The sequence below is a fragment of the Phacochoerus africanus genome, unplaced genomic scaffold (assembly GCF_016906955.1).
Source record: "Phacochoerus africanus isolate WHEZ1 unplaced genomic scaffold, ROS_Pafr_v1 Scaffold_173, whole genome shotgun sequence".
Lineage (NCBI taxonomy): Eukaryota > Metazoa > Chordata > Mammalia > Artiodactyla > Suidae > Phacochoerus > Phacochoerus africanus.
Window position 1 is genome coordinate 1 of NW_025927368.1, and position 12,093 is coordinate 12,093.

The 12,093-nt window shown below is 39.7% G+C and overlaps 1 pseudogene; it reads right to left on the reverse strand.

Annotated features, from left to right (window-relative positions):
• Nucleotides 1-3,266: 3,266 nt before the first annotated feature.
• Nucleotides 3,267-4,258, reverse strand: LOC125119178 (isopentenyl-diphosphate Delta-isomerase 1-like; annotated as a pseudogene).
• Nucleotides 4,259-12,093: the final 7,835 nt, after the last annotated feature.

A 12,093-nucleotide genomic window follows, 5' to 3' on the forward strand; every position in this document is an offset into this window, starting at 1 on the left:
CTCAGATAGTTCATGAGCATATGACCCAAAAGACCAGGTTGATGCTGCTGGCTTCTCATGTTACAGCCTTGGAAATTCCATAGAATTATTCCTGTGGTCTCCTATGGAGAAGCAAATCACTAAAGCCACCAGGATTCAAGAAGAAGAGTGTCAATGATTTTATAGCCACATTTAATCCATGATAGCACTCTATTGTCATTTAATCTCTCTTTTTTTTCTTTTTATGGCTGCACTTGCAGCATAAGGAAATTCGCAGGCTAGGGGTCAAATCAGAGCTGCAGCTAGAGCCTACACCACAGCCATGGCAACAGTAGATCTGAGCCATATCTGCAACACACACCAAAGCTTGTGGCAATACTGGATCCTTAACACTGAGCAAGGCCAGGGGTAAAACCCACATCCTTACTGAGACTATGTTGGGTTCTTAATGTGCTGAGCCACAATGGGAACTCCATAATTTATCCTCTCACCCTCTCAACTCTATATTTTTCATAGCAGTTTACAAAAAAGCAACCGGGAGGGATTTGTTTTGGATAAGTTAGCCCCTAATTCTAATTCCTCCATTTTCATCCAGTGGTGTTTTCCATGATTTATAGCTTACTATGTCAGTGATCCATACACTTGCAAATAAAAATGACTGTAAGCCTAAAATGAGACATTGCACAGGGACACAGGTATGTGTATTTAGAACAGTACACATATATTTTTTTCTATGTATAGAAAAAGAATTTGTTGCAACACTTGAAGCCCTCCAGCAACCAGGGGCCAATCCATCAGAAAATCCTCCAGGAAAAGATGTCAAAGGATGTGCAGTCAGGAACTTTCCCAGTGCAGGAGACTGTTGATCCTGAGCTATATACATCATGATGTGTCAGCCAGAATGCATATACCTCCTTGGCTCCATAGCAGAATAGTTTTGAAGTATAAAAATGTCAAGGCCAAGCATGCCAGGCTAATTGACATGCCCCCAAGAACTGGATGGTCTTCCTGACAGACCTAATTTTTTTTCAGCTCAGGTACCTCCCTCCCAGTAAAATGACTCAACCATAGAAAAGAATGAAATAATGGCATTTGCAGCAATATGGAAGGAACTAGAGATTATCATACTAGGTAAAATACATCAGGAAGAGAAAGAAAATACCATATATTATTTACAAGTGGAATCTAAAATATGACACAATTTTACTTATCTATGAAACAGAAACAGACTCACAGACATAGAGAACAAACTTGTGGTTGCCAAGGAGGTGGAGGGTAGAGAGGGATGGATTGAGAGTTGGGATTAGCAGGTGCAAACTATTATGTATAGGATGGATAATCAACAGAATCTTATTCTATAGTATAAAAACCTTATTCAGTATCCCCAGATAAACCATAATGGAAAAGAATATAAAAGTAACTTGTATGTATGTATAACTGAATCACTATACTATACATCAGGAATTGACATGACATTATAAATCAACTATACTTCCATTGAAAAATAAAATCACTGTTTGAGTTATAGGTAGATAATTTGTATGTCATAGTACTTACAAAATTCTGCCCATTAGTGTTGAAGCCAAAGTATGACTATGATGTTGGAAAGACCTGGAAAAATGAGCATGGTTGAATCACCAACTCCAGAGTACCAGCTATGTCCACATGTGGCTAATAAGGATAGACATTTGTTCACATGTGGAGACTAGCCTTATAGGAATATGTCCACCACTGAAGGCATCACATGAGTCAACCAGGCCCGGGTTGTTACTTCCATCATGGATGTGAATATTGCAGGATAGGACTGAAAACTGGCTACAGTGTCAGGACCTGCATCATTGCTCAGAAGCCCCTACCAGTGACCAGGTTCTCTATTTTAACTTAGATGGCTGTGGTAGGCAGAATGGTGCCCAAAGTTCCCACCTCAACATCTATAAATGAGGAAACATCAGCCTTTCCCCAGACCTAACCAAGATCGAGGATCTATGGTCCAAACCTTTTTCTTGCAGATACATGAGTTTGGTCAACATTAGTCTTCATGGTTAAGGCATGGATCAGTTGGGAATGGAGTCCAGTTGATGAGGCTGAAGCTTTACGACATGTCAGAACCTGTGGCCTGACCACTGCCTCAAAACCTCAGTGTTTTCCTTCCATTTAGTGTTTTTTTGGGAGTTTATATTTCAATACAGTTAATTATATGCTATACAGTCCTGTCTGAAATGAACCATTCAGGGTTAAAAATAAATGGATTTTACTATTGAATTTATAAAACATTTAGCTTTGTAAGAAATTTTTTTATCATTTTCATTAGTTATTACATAGCTTTCAAGGATAATAAAGCTGTTTTGAGATTTCAAATGTGAGAAATGTATGGCAAGGGTATAAAAAGTATATCAGTCAAGGTGCAACTTAAATGTTAATATAAACATATTCTATAATCCAGATCTATTGAACATGAACATTAGCGCCCGTTTTGTTAATTTCACCTGTACAGTACAGCCTGAATGTTGGACAGTGGTTCTCAACTGTGGGTGATACTGTTCTCCAGGTCACCCTTGGCATCCAGTGTCACTGCCATGTAGGGAGGGGTGTCAGTGGTATTTGGGGGTAGAATGCAGTGATGCTGCAGTCCTACAGTGCAATAGATGGCCCCCAACAAAGATTTCTCCAGCCAAAACATGGGCACTTCCAGTTTTTCTCCAGCCCAAGCATAGCATCTATTATAGAGTATGACCTATATGAGCCAAGCTGTGTTTTACAGATTTCTGGTCTGTCCTCAGGAATTCTGAATGCAGATTTGCTAATCTACAAAGGCTGTTTTAATGACAACCTAATGAATGTTTACCAAAAGCAATGTTTCTAGAATGATTAAACCACAGAATTAACTTACATGACAGAAATCAGGATATATACAATTTAATGCCTTTGAACATGTTCAACTATATAATCTTCTAATATAGAAAGTTAATTTGACCTGTGTTGATGTGGAAAAGAAAATATATTCCATTGTTCATTTTTCTGGATTATGAAAAAATTTAAAGATATGCCAAGTACCAGGAAAATAGTAAAAGGCACTACAAGCCTTCTAAAAATGTTTATAATATATCAAAAATGAAGAGCCTCACTTATCCAAATTTGTCATGACCATTTGTTTATTTAGATAGGTTAAATTAAGTTTATTTGCTCTTTTTTTAATAATCATTTCTCAGATTTTTTTTTTTTTCAAATAGCAGTGCACATATATGGGGAGTAGAATAAAAAATGAAGAATTCTCTTCCATACCAATTCTGGTTGTAAAATGTCAGTATTTCCAATGAGAGTACAATGGGGAAACACATTTTAAAAATTCATTTTAAGCTTACCAAGTAGAGGAATTCTTCAGTACTTTACAGTCATTCATCTCCACGTTTACATTCTTTGTATTTTCTTGTCAATAAACTGATTCAAATGACTTAACTTATCCCACCATTGAAAGAGAAAAGTCTCTGCAATTATTTGAAGCCACAGGGTTATCTTAATTTCACCAGTGGCTGCCTTTTTCAGAACTTCCTTTAGTTCTCCCTTTGATACATAATGATAGCTTTTAGTCTCAATGGGCTCTGGATTCAAGGTTACATTCTTCCCTCACCAATTTCATGTTCTCCCCAGATATCATCAGATTGATCCTTAAAGTGCATTTGTGTCAGATAATTACCTTCTTCTGGAAGAACCTCTTCCACAGGAATTCCCAGTTCAGGCCTCTGTGCTGCTCTTCTAACTTCAGTTGTGTCATTTTTTTCATGCTCTTTTGGGATACTTAATGGATGACTAAAACAAGTATCAGTGAAACAGTATGGAAAAATAATTTTAGAATCTGATTGCTATTGTAGCACAAGTTCATTTTCAATGTTGAGTAATAGGAAGACACTAAAACCCTGATGCAGTTATCCTTTCTCAATGTTCTCCTTCAGGTGACAGTTCTTGATCTCCACCCTGATCCTGCAATCTTTCTTGTCCATGAGGATGCACATCTCCATCAGCAGCTGCACCTGCTTTGCATCCAGGTGGTCTGTGTTTATCTCAGGCATTGTGGGCAAACTTGCACACGGTCCTGGAGACCTGGATCCAGAAACTGCAGGAGAAGGCTGCTGCCATGTTTCCCCCATGGTCAGAGCACCCTGCCCCTTCTGGCCAACAGGACAGCCTCCTCAATGCAAAGCTCAGGCCCTAGGGTTTCTTCCTCAAACAGGTAAGGTGAAGAACTCCCTGACCAACAGGCAGTGGGCCCACCCCCTCAGCGTGCCAAGCACCCAGTGCTAAGCCCAGGACACACATCTGCCCCCAGACTTTGGCCTCTGAACCTCAGCCCCCGGCTGTCCCATAATTGTCACGACTACTATCTCTTTCTACCTAAAACTGTAAAGATATAAAAAATAATACAAATATAAAAAAATAAAATAATGTGTAAAATATAAAGAAGAATATGAAATATCATGTTAAGTTTTTAAACTAATAGTTAACACTTTTTTTTAAGTGCTGCACCAGCAGCATATAGAAGTTCCCAGGTTAGGGGTCCAATTGGCGTGGCAGCTGCCAGCCTACACCGCAGCCACAGCAAAATGATCCAAGCTATGTCAGTAACCAACACCACAGCTCTGGCGATGCTGGATTCTCACTTAACCTGAGCAAGGCCAGGGTTCAAACCTGCATCTTTGTGTACACCAGTAAGATTCATAACCCGCTAAGACACAAGGGGAAGCCCTGGTAACTAACTTTTTTTTTAAAGTGCAGCATATAAGACATTCTATTAGTCACTGCTAAACATAGAAAGATCTTCACCTATGGGAATTTGATAAAAGACTTGTACAATGAGGTAGAATGTGGGGACCTGTGTCTAGAAAATTGTGTTAAAGAATATCTTTTTCTAGATGGTAGAGTTTACTAAGCATAGGTCTAGAGGGTAAAAAAAGGCAAGGTGTATTCTAAGAATGACATACTAGTAATTCCTCCTAAAGTTTTCAATTTCCAATCAGACTTGAGTAGTAAATCATTCTTTATGTAATTAAACTTGGCACTAATGAAAATTACAAAAGTTTTGTTCTCCATTAAAACATTTTTAGCATTTAATATCCATTATTTTTAGTATAATTGCTATATATAAAATGAAATCAAAGAGAACATAATGGTGGGCTTGTCTGAACACAATATCACATTGCGCTATTTTTCAGAGAGACACATACGCAAATTCTAGAGTGTCTATCTTCTATTTTATAGATTAATTTTCCTGGTTCTTTTTCCTGAATCAAGTTTAAAGCTCATAAGACAGTCTGTTCTTCAAGTGCGGATGGGGAAACAGGTTTCCTGAGGCCTAACAGACGTGTAGGTTTTCTTTCCTCTGTGATGTAGTGACTCAGAGTGTAGATGCTGGAGTCAGATAACCCAACCGAGTAGCAGTTCTGCTACTGACTAGATAATCTCTTAAGTGTACCTATGAAATGGGAACCAATGATACTATTATTTATTTCATAGAATATCTGTGAACATTAAATGAAATATTAGTCATAAAAGGTAACCTACTATATAATTTCATTTATATGAAATATCCAGAATGGAGAAATCCATGGAAATAGATGGGATTGGTGATTACCAGGGAACAGGGAGAGAAAGGGATGGAGAAAACTTGTTTAATGGGTATGAAGTTTTATTTTCGGGTGATGAAAGTGTTTTGCAACCAGAGAGAGGTAGTGATTGAACAACATTGTGAATGAGTGGAATGTCACTGAATCATTCACTTTAAAATAATTTATTTTATGTAACATGAACTTCACCTCCATAAAAAACCTAGGTCTAAGTAGAAAATACATATATACATATACTTATTTCATATCTATATATGAAGTTTGTAATGTCATTCCAGGTTGCTGTTGTCTTAAATACATGTGGAGACTCCTTTCTTCTTTCCTTCCGTCCTTCCTTCCTTCCCCCCTTTCTTCTTTTTCTTTCTCTCTGCCTCTCTGTTTCTTGTTCTTATTTAGTATTAGATTTCATGGGGGCACAACTATAAATTTTTAAATCCAGTATCACTAGAGTTTTGTGAATGATAGTTGGGAATCTGGATATAAATTTTATACTGATAAGCCAAAAGGAAGGCACACAAGTTAATTAATTCTCTCTCATCTCTCTCTCTCTCTGTTTGTGTTTGTGGGTCTGTATAATCACTCAAAAACTTTAAAGTGAATGATTACTAGAGTTTTGGTAGTATGATGTCATGCATTAATTTATATCAATTTCATAACAATGTGGTCAATAAAGCATGTATAAATGTTACCATTCTATAGGAATGGAAACATCAGCTGTTTTAGAACATTCAAACACTGTCTGAGTAGTGTCCATGTCATTGGAACACATTTCTTTAGTTCCTGACAACTGCATGTGTTCTCTGTGTTGTGCCTTCCTTCATCCCAAGATGTTTTAGAGAACACATGTTTTCAAAATGTTATTCATAAAAGAAAGTATACTTTATCACAGTGAGAGCAGATACAGTTGCTGAGAGGACCTGTAGTTCTGATTACTTTCAGTCTCAAGAGAACAGAAAAGATGTTCCTGATCCAACCTGTGGACATCTGAGGTTCACATCTATGTAAGAACTACTGCTTTATCCTCAAAAGAAAAAAATCAAAGATAATAAAATCTCTACTCTCAATAAGTCTTTAAGAATTGTGGAAAACCTTGTCTTCTCTGAATATTCTGATTATTCTGTATTTTGCTTAATTGTGAGTGTTGAGGAAGTAGTGACAGAGGGTTCTTTAAAATTTTTGACATTTCCTGCTGTTTCCATACTAAGAGCATCTATTACCGTCTGTATGATTTGTCTTATTCCCAGACAGAAAACAATTTCCTAACCTGTGTTTATCTTTCAAATGGCTTTTTCTCCTTTTGTGGAAAGAAGACATTGTTAATAATACTATGTTCAGTATTTTCCTGTGTGTGTATGTTTGTGGCATTACATATTTGGTTTATATAGTCACTTAACACCCTGTGCATATGTATGGAAAATTGGAGCTATTTTATGGAAAGTGGAATATCTCAGAATTGCAATCTATTTGTCTATAATACAAGGAAAATCATTTCTTCCTTAATTAGCCTATAAATGCGGTTTCTTATATGTGGAATCTTTACAAAAGGATACAAATGAACTTATTTGCAAAACAGAAACAGATTCACAGACTTTGAAAAACTTCTGGTTATCAAAGGGGGCAGGTTGAGGGGGAGATGGACTGGGTGTGTTTGGATTGGCATATGCACACTCTTGTATATGGAATGATTGGCCAGTGGGGACCTGCTGTATGTCACAGAGAATTCAACTCAATATTCTGTGATAATGTGGGGAAAGAATCTAAAGAGAATGGATGTGGGTACCTGTATAATGAATCACTTTTTGCTACTGTTGCAGAAACCAGGGCAGCGGAAAGAGGCAAGCTGCACTTGGAGATGCAGAATAGCCAGGCTTTTTCAGCACAGGATGCTGGCTCAGAAAAGTGGCCTCTAGAGTCTGAGCCTCAGGTCTTTGTTCTGGGTAGCTTTTATGCCATACAGACTTTACAGACTTCCAGGTCTTGTTTTTCCTGCCCAAGCAGTCTGGCCCTCCCCCTTCCCTGAGCAGACAGTGTTCCTAAGAAGCTGAGTAAACAGGGTTACAAAAGTGAAACTGACAAGGAATGCTTGGTAAGCAGGTCTGCTATCAAGGACATAAGGTACATAGTTGCTACAAGATTACAAGAAGGGTGGTGTGTGGACAGCAGAGGCAGCTGACAGGCACTTAGCTGCTTCTTCAGCCAGGAGGTTGTTTCTTTAGTTACAACTCTAACTTCATTCCCACAGAAATTATCACACCGTTGTAAATCAACTATACTTCAATAAAAAGAATTTCTTTCTTTCTCTCTCTCTTTCTTTCTCTCTTCTTCTTCTTCTCTCTCTCTCTTTCTTTCTTTCTTCTTTCTTCCTTCCTTCCTTCTTTCCTTCTTCTTTCTTTCTTTTCTCCCTTCCCTTCCCTCCCTTCCCTTCTTCCTTTATTTCTTCCTTTCTTTCTTCCTTTCCTTTCCTTTCTTTCCTTTCTTACTTTTCTTACTTTTCCTTTCTCTTTCTTTTTTTTTTTTGTCTTTTTAGGCCACACCTGCAGGATATGGAACTTCCCAGCCTAGGGCTCAAATCAGAACTGCAGCTGCCGGCCTACCCAATAGCCACAGCAATGCCAGATCTGAACTGTGTGTTTGACCTACACCACAGCTCACTGAAATGCTGCATCCTAAACCCACTGAGTGAAGCCAGGGATTGAACTCACATCCTCATGAATACTAGTCAGGTTCGTTACTGCTGAGCCACAACTGGAACTCCCCTCATGCATTTATCTTGTTTCTACTTTCTTCACGCCCACCCTTTAAACTGGATCCCAGAATGACTCACAAGAAGTTGAAGATCTCCAATGATGGATTGCAGATGGAGAAAGATGAAAGCTCTCTGAAGAACAGCCATACCTCAGAGAGGTTTAGTGGCACAGGGTGCTATGGGGCAGCAGGAAATATATTCATTGGCAGTGGCTGCCACTATTGGGAGGTGGTCATGGGTTTCTCCACATGGTAAGTATACCCCACTTTTCTTTTCTCGCCCCTGTTGTCAGTGTCTTGGGCAATTCAGTTCTATAGCACAAACATAATACCAGTAAGTCAGGGTTAAAAGGTATGTATGTGATGGGAACCACTTCTAGAAAAATTTGCCAGGTTTTAAAAGTAAAATCTTGGAAAATATACTGATCTAGGACTTGAAAATTACAACACTCTAATTGCTAACTTTTTTAAAGCTCTAGTGTTGTCAGTATCACGAATCTAAATGTAAACTATTTAAGGAAGAAACATGTATTCTATTTCTTATATATATGGTGTCTAGCACAACTCAGATCATTAATAAATGTTTATTCTTTTGTTCACTGTCTCACAGGTATGCAATTGGAATTGCCTACAAATCAGCTCCTAAGAATGAATGGATTGGCAAGAATGCCTCCTCATGGGTCTTCTCCTGATTCAATAGTAACTTCATAGTGAAACATAACAGTAAGCAAATGCTGGTGGATGTACACCCACAGTTGAAACGTCTGGGTATCCTTTGGATTATGATTCTTTCTGTACTATTCTATGGTCAATATTTAAATAAAAGTAGTTTGGTTGCATTTAAATACAAATGATTATATGGTGCTCACTGGCAATTATTCTGTTAAAATTGTAAATGTAATGTGATCACATTTCCAGGATTAAGCTATTCTATTTCTTTTTTCCCCTCTAAATTGTTAACACAAATTATGTAAACTGGATTAAACACTTAGGAAAGTAAAAATATCCTTGCTGTTTCATTTGCTCAACTTATGCAACCAAGTAAGAATGATAATGGCAAACCTGATTCTGTGGGACTCCATGAGTAACTGCCAGAACTTTCTAATTGGCAACAGCAAGGGTCATCTACCAAAAACTGCAACTTACAAGTTGTGTCGTAGGCTGGCTGCTCTGATTGGACCCCCTAGCCTGGTAACTTCCATATGCCACGGGTGTGGCCATAAATAAATGAAAGCAAAACCAAAGCAGAAAACCTCATGAAAGGAGTTTCTGTAGGGTGCAGTGGGTTAAGAATCCTACTGCAGTGGCTTGGAGCATGTCACTGCAGAGGTATAGGTTCTCCCTGCCTGGCACAGTGGGTTGAATGGTTCTGCATTTTGGCAGCTGTGGCTTGAATTCAATCTCTGTACAAGGAACTTTTATATACCCCTAAATAAATAAATATATTTTAAAGTAAAATAAAGCCACCTGAAAGACGGCATCTCTGCACACTCACATATTGGGGAGAGCACTTGTCAGGTGAAGTGAGGGAAAAGATAAGCCCTGGCCAGTGGAAGTGCTGCTTAGGTGCCTGAATTCAGGAGAGCACAGCGGGGCACACTTCCCTGACTCTTGAGTACTCTTCACAGGGGTATGGGCACTGAGAGCTAGGCCAGCACCTCAGTCAGCCTTCTGGTGTGGTAGCCTTCCTGCCTGCCAGGTGGGCACTGCTCCAGCAAGGAGGGCCTTCCCCCTGCCCAAAGACCCTGAAGGACTTTAAGAGGAACAGGCTCTTTTAGAGTAAAATCTGTTTCCACTATTAGTGGGTTTGGAAGGGCTGGTTCATTTAGAGAGTGTTAGGCACCCAGCATGGCACTGAGAACATAGTAGGTGCTTAATAAATGTAAAGGAGTGACACTTAGAGTGTCACAGTGTACTGGGTGCAGGGTGGCAGGAGCAACACACAGGCCTGATGTGGCTGAGGGTTCACGAGAGGCAGCGCAGGACCCACTGGGGACAGGGTGTGAGGATGGCCACCTGCACCACAAGGGAGCTCTGGAAGTTGGCCTGGAAGAAACTCTTTGCAAGCACTAGTGCACCCTTGAAAAAATGTACTTTTATCCCCAGGCACTGGTATTCCCCTGGCAAGCCCTGGTATCTGCAGCTTCCCCATAGCCAAAGGCAGATTTGAATCCAGGTGGGGCTTTTCCATGAGGGCACATGCTGCAGGAGGCTGGCTGTGCTCCTTGGGCCTTGGGATTGAGGGCATCCAGGAGGCAGCTCTTTTGCAGCCATGCAGGACCTCCAAGCTCTCAGTTTCCTAAAGGCCCACATTTGTAGATGCTGCTTTTGTCAAGGAGGCTCCAAATAGAAAACTCATCTTGAGCTTACAGCTCAGCCTGGCCTACTTCTGCCTCAGAACTGCTGGCTTGGTTGCTGGGTCTCTGCTGTAGGGGCTGGTTTTATAAACACAAGTCTTGGGAATATGAGTCACTCCTTCCCATCTGTTCTGTTGTTTGAGGACATGGTCATGCAGTCAGCCCTGGAGCACCAGGAGTTCGTGTGCTCAGGACTGCCTCCATGATGGGACACTGGGGCAACTGTTTGCCTGAAGACTTGGTTGAAAGAGGTCTAAGAGTTCCTGTTGTGGCTCAGAGGTTTACAAACCTGACTAGTATCCATGAGGATATGGGATTGATCCCTGGACTCACTCAGTGGGTTAAGGATCTGACACTGCTGTGAGCTCTGACATAGGTTGCAGATACGGCTCAGAGCTGGCATTGCTGTGGCTGAGGTATAGGCCGGCAGCTTCAGCTCCCATTTGACCCCTAACCTGGGAACCTCCATATGCGGCAGATATGCTCTAAAAGCTAATAAAATAAAGTAAAATTAATTGAGACAGTCTAGAATGCAGGCTTACAATCCAACCACCTCTTTTATTCCTCAGGTCATCATCATTCTGTGTCCACCAGTGGAAAGTTAAAAATCAATGAAGATAATCCATGCTCCTGGGATGGAAAAATAAATATTGTAAAAATGGCCATTCTACCCAAAGCAATCTACAGATTCAATGCAATCCCTATCAAATTACCCATGACATGTTTCATTTCACAGAACTAGAACAAACAATCCAAAAATTTATATGGAACCACAAAAGCCCCAGAATTGCCAAAGCAATCCTGAGGAACAGAAGCCAAGCAGGAGGCGTAACTCTCCCAGACTTCAGGCAACATTACAAAGCCAAAGTCATCAAGACAGGGTGGTACTGGTACCAAAACAGACAGACAGACCAATGGAACAGAATAGAGAACCCAGAAATAAACCCAGACACCTACAGTCAATTAATCTTTGACAAGGGAAGCAAGAACATTAAATGGGAAGAAGACCATCTTTTCAGCAAGCATTGCTGGGAAACCTGGGCAGCTACATGCAAATCAGTGAAACTAGAACATACCCTCACACCATGCATGAAAATAAACTCAAAATGGATTAAAGACTTAAATATAAGAGAAGACACCATCAAACTCTGGGAAGAGAACATAGGCAAAACATTCTCTGATATCAAACTTACAAATGTTTTCTCAGGTCAGAGTCTCCCAAAGCAACAGAAATAAAAGAAAAAATAAACCAACGGGACCTAATCAAATGGGCAAGCTTTTATACAGCAAAGGAAACCAAAAAGAAAACAGACAATTTACAGAATGGGAGAAAAATAGTTTCAAATGATACAACTGACAAGAGCTTAATCCCTAGAATATACAAGCAACTTATA